The following is an 8,399-nucleotide window of genomic DNA, read 5'->3' on the forward strand; positions in this document are numbered from 1 at the left end:
TCTGCGGGGCGAAAGGCAGACAGGGGAGATGTAAGGGCGGAAGCAGTACCATCTTGAGAGAGGCTGTGCGGGCGAGGAGGAGGCCGGACTAGGAGGAAGGGCGGAAGCAGCGCCATCTGGATGAGGTGCCAGTCGCGAGGGGCTTCTTCGGAGAGGCAATGTGAGCGGGTGGGAGCGGAGCCATCTTGACGCTGAAGGCGTGGGCGCCATCTTTGGAGAGGCTCTGGGACCGGAAGCGGGGAGCCGAAAGGGCGGAAGTAGCGCTATCTTGATGCTGAAGTCGGCGCCGGCATCCTAAATGAGGGTTGGCCGACTGCCCACGTCCGCCATCTTGTTTGGGGCCTTCTTCCTTGACAATCTCCCACGCTTCAGGACGGGGGGAGGTGACCAGCAAAGTGGTCTAAAACCTGCCCCCCTGGGGCTGAGGTCCTTGCACTGGAGGCAGGCCGATGTCCCCATATTCAGAAAGGGGAAAAAGGAGGACCTACCATTCAGCTTGATGTTGATGCCAGGGAAGGTCCTAAAACAGATCATTAAACAGTGATCTTATGAGCACTTAGAAAAGGATGCTGTGATAACAGTGGTACCTCGGATTACAGACGCTTCAGGTTACAGACTCCGGTAACCCAGAAATAGTACCTCGGGTTAAGAAAATTGCTTCAGGATGAGAACAGAAATCGTGCAGCAGCAACATGGCGGCAGCGGGAAGCCCCATTAGCTAAAGTGGTGCTTCAGGTTAAGAACAGTTTCAGGTTAAGAACGGACCTCCAGAACGAATTCAGTTCTTAACCCGAGGTACCACTGTACTAAGAGCCAGCATGGGTTTCCCAAAAACAAGTCATACTAGACCATTTTTTTCTTTTCTTTTTTTAAAAAAGTTACAAGGTTGGTGGATCTGGGGAATGCTGTGGGCATACTGTTTCTTGATTTCAGTAAGGATGTCGAAAAAGCCCCCCATTATATTCTTGCAGAGAAGCTGGTAAAATGTGGGCTACACAATGTTATTATTAGGTGGATTTGTATATACAGTGGTGCCTCGCAAGACGAAAAGAATCCGTTCCGCGAGTCTCTTCGTCTTGCGGGTTTTTTCGTCTTGCGAAGCAAGCCCATTAGAGGTTTAGCGGCTTAGCGCTACAGTATTAGCGGCTTAGCCGGCTTAAAGATCAGCTGATAAGCGGCTTAACGATCAGCTGATAACCGGCTTAAAGATCAGCTGATAAGCGGCTTAACGATCAGCTGATAAGCGGCTTAGCATCAGCTGTTAAGCGGCTTAAAGATCAGCTGGCTTAGCATCAGCTGTTAAGCGGCTTAAAGATCAGCTGATAAGCGGCTTAGCATCAGCTGTTAAGCGGCTTAAAGATCAGCTGATAAGCGGCTTAGCCATCAGCTGATAAGCGGTTTAGCGGCTTGGGAAAAAGGGGGGGGGAAAGGAAAAAAACCCCGCAGGAACTCGCAAGACATTTTCGTCTTGCGAAGCAAGCACATAGGAAATTCGTTTTGCAAAGCACCTCCAAAACGGAAAACCCTTTCGTCTAGCGGGTTTTCCGTCTTGCGAGGCATTCGTCTTGCGGGGCACCACTGTAGTTGACTGACCAAACCCAAAGAGTTCCTCATCATCCTGGGAAAAAAGGGGCAAGTGGGGTGCCACAGGGTTCTGTCCTGGGTCCATGGTTGTTCAATGTCTTTATAAATGACTTGGATGAAGGTATTGAGGGCATGCTCATCAAATTTGCAGATGACACCAAACGAGGAGGTTTACCACAGCGCCATTAAGACTCCATTAAAAAAATGCATGTGTTGAACACTGTTGCATTGCATAGATATTCCACTAGATGGCAGCTAAGCTTTTCTAAAGAATATCCCCAGGAAAAGTAAAAAGGTTCCAAGTTTTGAGGGTGGAGGAAAAACCTTCATTTTCTACTGGCTAGACAATTTATGCCTGTGGATATTAAGGCATTGACTATGTCCTATATCTTGTAAGATTTCAAGGCCTGTTTTCCCTCCTTTAGAAATTATAGCTCCCCGAGGGTTGGTCATACCAATGACTGTTCTAGCACAAAACCCCAAGTTACAGATACGTTACCCTTCAGGCAGATTGCACCAATGGAAATTTGTAAGGTTATCAGGCTGTTGGTGGCCTAAGTATTGCAGAGTCTCATTGCACAAGGTCAAAGTCAACAGGAGAGATGTTTGGATTGCAGGCAGAGCAATTGACCCCCAATAAGCCAGATCGTCCTGTTCTGTAAAATATTATGCCAATGGGGCAGAAAGAAAACCATTGCGCATATGCAATGTCCACATGTGTGCTTATGACACAGAATTTATTGCCACACCTGTGTTCTCCCCTCTCCAGCTTGCTTCTCTTTCTCCCCCTCACCATTTCTCTGCTTTTGTTCTTCTGGGTCTCATTTGCACCTTCTCTTTTCTTTCCCGACGTATCAATCATGGGCAGATTACAATGTGGAAAAGCAGATGGGAACCTGGGTGACATTTCAGCACATTGCCCCTGCACTCACAAGCAGGTGGGAGTTGTTTGCTTCCAAGCCAGCCATTCCAGAGGCCACTTAAATGGCCAACAGATTGTCTCCAATGTGAGTTGACGAGGAGATGCATCCAACTGTCCAAATGTAGCTGGCGAAGGGTCACCGGAATCTTAAAACACAACTGAAGCAGCAACATCTTGCACTCCTAGCCAGCCCTATCATTTGTGGGCCACAGGCAGCAGATTAGTTGCATGTTAGCTGGGTTCGGCCTAATTACATTCTGTCCTTTTTTCAGGAGGCTGTTGGGCAATGAGTGGAGACGGAGGACAAATTTGCTTTGCTTTGCATTTTAATGAAAATAAACTCTTCTGAATTTGCATTTGTCGAGCCAAATATACCAACACCAAAAGAGAAACATCTTTAAAAGTTGCACTTGTACAAGTTTTAAGATGCAGTTCTCCAAGCAAACAATATATACAAAAAAGCATCTGTTAGGAGGAAATGTGCATAAAAATGTGTGTATTAGTAAAAATAACATACAAAAATGCACTATATTAGGGGAAATTGTTTGCAAAAATGTATATCTATCAAAATTAATATAATATAATATAATACAATAAATTAAATATAATAGAACAATGTTTTTATGAGAAGAAATCAATTCATGAATTTTAATGATTTTTTTAAATGCAAATACCTCCAGAAATGTGGAAAACTGAATTTAAGATTGGAAAAATGAGAAAATTTGAGCTCCAAAATTGACAGATCTGCCTAGCTCCCTCACAGACAGCAAATGACCTCTCTAACACACCCTGTGCCGGGTTGCCCACCCTTGCTCTGTGCCAGCAATGGGTGCCTGCAGCCTTCCAGTTGTTGTTGATCTGCAACTCCCATCATCCCTGCCTGTTGCCTCCACAGTGGAACTGCAGCTTATGCCTACTGTACTCCAGCTCCATTACTGAAGGCAGCCCTGTATAGGAAAGTTTTTAATGTTTAATGTTTTATTATGTTATTGTATATGCTGGAAGCTGCCCAGAGTGGCTGGGACAACCCAGTCAGATGGACGGGGTACAAATAATAAAATTATTATTATCACCATCACAGGCACTGGCTTTAAGTACCCTGCTCTCTCTGGAAGGCTGAGATTTGTGCACTTCCAAGAAGGGCCCAATGAAAGTTATCCAAAATTCTGCAATGCACTTTGGTGGAGCGCAGAGAATTTCATTAGAATGGTAAAACGAGAAAACTAGGTCAGTGGCAGCAGTGTCACCAGGTGCAGCACAATTGGATGAGGTCCGTGAAAAATGGCCTCCTGGGCCAAATTAGGACCTGTTCCAGATCTAACTAGTCAGTAGACCACAGTTCTAAAGGAAGGCAGGGGACCATCTTGGAATGGGTCTTAATTTAGAGCAAAACCATTCCATTAGCTTCTATTCTACCTAACCCAGAGAACTCTTTGTGCTGTATTTCTTCTGTTTTGTGCGACCACATCAGAAGGCACACTGTGTCATTTCTTAACGCCGTGTTACAAGCCGCAGCCACTATAAATCTCTCCCTGCCCCACCCTCCAGAGGTACCGCCTGTAAAACGGCTTCCATTCTCCACCTGAAAATATTAACTGCAAACATCGGGCTCCCTTTCTGTGAATGTCATTTCCCAGCCATGTTATTTCTCTCTCTCTCTCTCCTCTTCTGCATTGGGAAAGGGGGAATTCACTTGACTTTATTAAAACAAATAAGTCCCCTTCCTCATACAACTTCCGACTCAAATACCCCTTTCTTCCTGAAACACTGCAAGCATGCTTCACATTCTCTCCACCTCGCAGGTCTGTTTCCCAAGAAAAGGAGAAAGGGGCGGGGGGGAAGCCAGCTTCCTCCTTTCATTAAAAGGTATAAAAATGTCAGTGCCACTGAAAATACAATATCTTTATTCTCATCGTCTAGGAGACAGGATGTGGAGAGGGTGTTAAGTGTCAGCGATGTCAAGTTTTACTTCCTGCCCCCTAATCAATCCCGCATGAGGCCTGTCCTTCCAGGTAGGCCTTGCTCAGGCCCCGAACCTGACCTGTTCTGGGCCCCTTCGACTTCAGTCGCCTGGAGGCTCAGGGGAAAGGGACCTGGGCAGGTATTAGTCCCAGGCTGTCTCACCCCAACTCCAGGGTTAGAAATATGGAGGAAATTTGTCACGATCTGTTCAAATGGCTTGGGGATTATTTTCTGGATGATTTCATAGTCTGGCTATTAGCAGCTCTGAAACATAACGCCAGCGCTTGGGTTTGGCTCTCAGGAAAGGGGAACGAAGGACGGGGCTCAAGGTGAAGGAGCAGAGGTGCGGAAAGAGCAGCGGCAAACCGGGGGCCATTTTAGGAGCATAGGAGGCTGACCCAGTCACACCCTTTGTCCCTCTCGTTCCATATTGTCTACACTGACTGGCAGCAGCTCTCCAGAGTTTCAAGCAAGCGATAATTCCCAGTCCTACTGGAGATTGAAACTGGAACTTTTTGTGTGCAAAGCAGATGCTCCACCATTGACCTTTGGCTCAGCTCTAGTTATGGTCTGGGCCTTCAAAAAGGGTTATATCACAGTTTTATCAGTTACAACATGTTGCATTATCTCTACCCCACCTTGCCCCAATAGGAGTGAAGATACCATGAGTTGTTGGGGTTAAAACAAACTACTCTACTCTTTCTCCCCACCCTGAGTTTTCTGTTTTTTTCTTTTGCATCAGACACTCAGCACATTACAGCTTCTGGAAAGAACTGAACAGGCTGAGTTATTACTGGACTGTGCTTATGTTTTTTTTGGGGGGGGGGCTGGACCTCTCCCCCTTTTGCTTCTGCATATCTCAAGATTGACCCGAGCACTCGCACACCTCCCTTTCGTTTTCTCGATTGTCCCAGTCCTGAACTCACAATTAGGGGGAATGAGATGCTTCAAAGATGCACCATAGTTGCTAATGAAATGTTACATCTGCAGTTGCACTTGTTGCCTTGCTACAGTTTGTATGCACAACGCAAAGCTAAAAAACACACAACCTGCCTGCCATCACTTGCCACCTGCCTGCCACCCAATGCCACCCCCCCCCCCGCCCTGGGATTTTCACACAACAAATCAAACTGCTTACTCTGAAGATTTCAGCAATGTACATTGTTGACAAACTGTATCTGTTGTAATACAGTGGTACCTTGGTTCTCGAACTCAATCTGATCTGGAAGTCTGACATCCAAAACGTTCACAAACCAAGGCATAGCTTCTGACTGGCTCCGCAAACAATGCCGACAGCCAAAACAGACATCTGGCTTCCAAAAAAGGTTTGCAAACCAGAACATTTCCGGGTTTGTGGCATTCGGGAGCCAATTTGTTTGGGAACCAAGGTACCACTGTATATGTAAAAGGTTGGTATCTCCCCCCTCCTTTTTTTTTTTTTTTTTACTTGTAGCTTGTCAAAGTTCCTTAACAAATCAAACAAGAAACAACTGTTTATTTATTTCTGTACAGCCACATTCATATCTCCAAAATGAATACGACTGGCTGCGGGCACATTATAAGGTGCAATATTTATTGTGCTGTTTTCTCTGTCATAAATATCTCCCTCATTAGTGCTGAGGTTTGGAGCAGGGAAAGAGGGTGCAGCAGGGGCAGAGTATGCTATAGCAGGCAGGAGGGCGCATGTCAAAGCCCAGAGGGTCAAAGCAGGTCACAAGCCAGGTCCTTGTTAAATGTTTCAGTGTGTTTGCACAAGAGGCGAACTGGCCACATTGGGCTGCAAAACGAGAATCGGGTTTCACGGTGGCAGAGGAGAAATGTTCAAGAAGGAAACTTATAGTTCCACAGCCATGAGAAAAGCGTGATGTAATGCGAGCGGCATGTTGATGCATCGCTGTCCTTTGGGAGTTTGAGAAAACAAGGTCTGCAGCCGCCCGACCTCATATTCTTCTGCATCCGTGGCCTGTCAGCAGCTAAGGTCCTTCAAGATCAATGCCTCAGCTCTGCGACGAAGAACTTGCATTTCTCTGTACGTAGGGCTTAATTTGAACCAGGCCCAGAACTACTTCTTTTAAAGATGGGACTGTGGTGGAATATATAAGCAAAATGAAGAAGAGTGGGACAGGAAGGCTAGCTCACCTATGCATGGTATGTGTCGCTTAGGGACCTGAGAAGCTAACTTAAAGCAGGCAAGACTCTTTGTCCACCTCTAGCCTGTTAACATCTACTCTCAACGGCACCAGATTTCTGGGGTGGGATCCTCCAGGGCAATGGAAGCTGGTCTATTAGGGTGCTGTAGGAGCCAACTCGTAGGGGCCAAGGTCCCTTCAGCTCCCCAATAAAATATTAGAGGGGGCTGGGCCCCCAAAGTTGACAGGCATTGCCATTCAAATGGAGTGTGTGTGTGTGTGTCTGCCATGTATTGTGATTGATTATGTGGGGTGGGGCTTACCTCCTCCTCCATATTTTATCTACATTGGCACCCATGTCGGGTGCATTGAGCAGTGCTTCACAAATATAGATTTAAGGTGGTGTGATCCTTGGGGCACATGTTGAAGGATTCAGCTACGTATATGGTGACCTATTTTATGTCTGTGGGAAATGAGAAAAGGTCACTAGAAAGGTAGGAACCTCCCCCCCAAGTGGATGTGTGAAATGTCCCTTATCTTGTTAAGTTGCATTGCGAGTTGAACCCCTAAGTCGAGCCAACACAAATAAGTAGCAAGATATGCTGTTAAGACCCTGGAATTTTCTCTGGAGATTATGCAGGCAGCCATACATTCAGTGGAAGTGTAAGACTATCTGCTGGGGGAAAGCCCAGATCCTGCTTTGCGTTCAGACCACCTTCCACTTGTGAGGTCTGATATTCCTGCACTCAGAAGCCATATGAATCGGTGGATATTGTTACCTAACTTTCTCGGTTCCTGAGGCACACCTATCTGATAAAAATATTATATGTGCACCTAAGGGCCAAAGTTAATACCTCACGACGGCGTCCTTTGCTCTACAAAGAAGGTGAAAATGATTGACTAGGCTCACTTGGCCTAAGAAACCAAAACAGGATACAGTCAAGGAAGCCTGCTAAGAAGAACAAGAATTTTTACAACTTTGCAGGGCCGGGAACGAGGGGGAGGAATTAGCAAAGACTAAGCAGTGCTTTTGAAAATGTGCTCCAGGATACCGTGCAGTTCCTTCCACAATTATTAAGCATTCCTCAATGAGAAGATCAGGAATTAAGGAAAGACCGCCTCATTCCTACAGTTCCTCCCCTGCGGTATACATCTGTGGTCAAGTGATTTGCACTTTCTAGGGTGTACTTGCCTTTCATGCCACCTGAGGGTGGATCTCAACATATGTAAGAACACAAGCAGAGCCTGCTGGTTCAGGCAAGTGGCCCATCTAGTCCAGCATCCTGTTCTCACAGGGGCCAAACAGATGCCCCCAATGCGAAACCCACGAGCAGGACCTGAGTGCAACAGCGCTTTCCCTTCTTGCAGTTTTCCAACAACTGGCGTTCAGCAGCATTGCTGCCTCCGACTAGAGGCAGAGCATAGCCATCTTGGCTAGTAGCCATCAATAGCCCTCTCCTCCTCCTCGAATTTGCCCAATCCTCCTTTAAAGCAATCCAAGTTGGTCGCCACCTCTGCCCCCTGTGGGAGAGAGTTCCATAGTTTAACTGCACTGCGTGAAGGAATTATTTTGTCTGTCCTGAATCTTCCAACATTCAGCTTTATTGGATGCCCATGAGTTCTAATGTTATGTGAAAGGGAGAAAAACAACAACAACCCTCTGCCTTCTTTCTCCATGCTCAGCATCCTTTTATGCACTTCTATCACATCCCCTCTTACTTGCCTTTTCTGTAAGCTAAAAAGCCCAGAAAGGAACGTGGGTGGCACTGTGGGTTAAACCACAGAGCCTAGGGCTTGCAGAT

The sequence above is a fragment of the Podarcis pityusensis genome (assembly GCF_964106645.2).
Source record: "Podarcis pityusensis genome assembly, chromosome: 15".
Classification (NCBI taxonomy): domain Eukaryota; kingdom Metazoa; phylum Chordata; class Lepidosauria; order Squamata; family Lacertidae; genus Podarcis; species Podarcis pityusensis.